This window comes from Babylonia areolata, chromosome 16, assembly GCF_041734735.1.
Source record: "Babylonia areolata isolate BAREFJ2019XMU chromosome 16, ASM4173473v1, whole genome shotgun sequence".
Lineage (NCBI taxonomy): Eukaryota > Metazoa > Mollusca > Gastropoda > Neogastropoda > Buccinidae > Babylonia > Babylonia areolata.
In genome coordinates this window covers 24,033,316-24,033,646 of record NC_134891.1, presented here as the reverse complement: position 1 = coordinate 24,033,646, position 331 = coordinate 24,033,316, and positions in this window count along the sequence as shown.

Below are 331 nucleotides of genomic sequence, written 5' to 3'. Positions count from 1 at the left end.
ATTCCATGCGCTGGGCCAGAAGTGTCCTGTGTTGATGGAGAACGGAAATGTAAGGCTGGGTTGACCTCCCTTTTCTGGACTGGGATTTCCGGCTGTTTTTTTTCTCACTGACCGTTCATTCCATGCGCTGGGCCAGAAGTGTCCTGTGTTGATGGAGAACGGAAATGTAAGGCTGGGTTGACCTCCCTTTTCTGGACTGGGATTTCCGGCTGTTTTTTTTCTCACTGACCGTTCATTCCATGCGCTGGGCCAGAAGTGTCCTGTGTTGACGGAGAACGGAAATGTAAGGCTGGGTTGACCTCCCTTTTCTGGACTGGGATTTCCGGCTGTT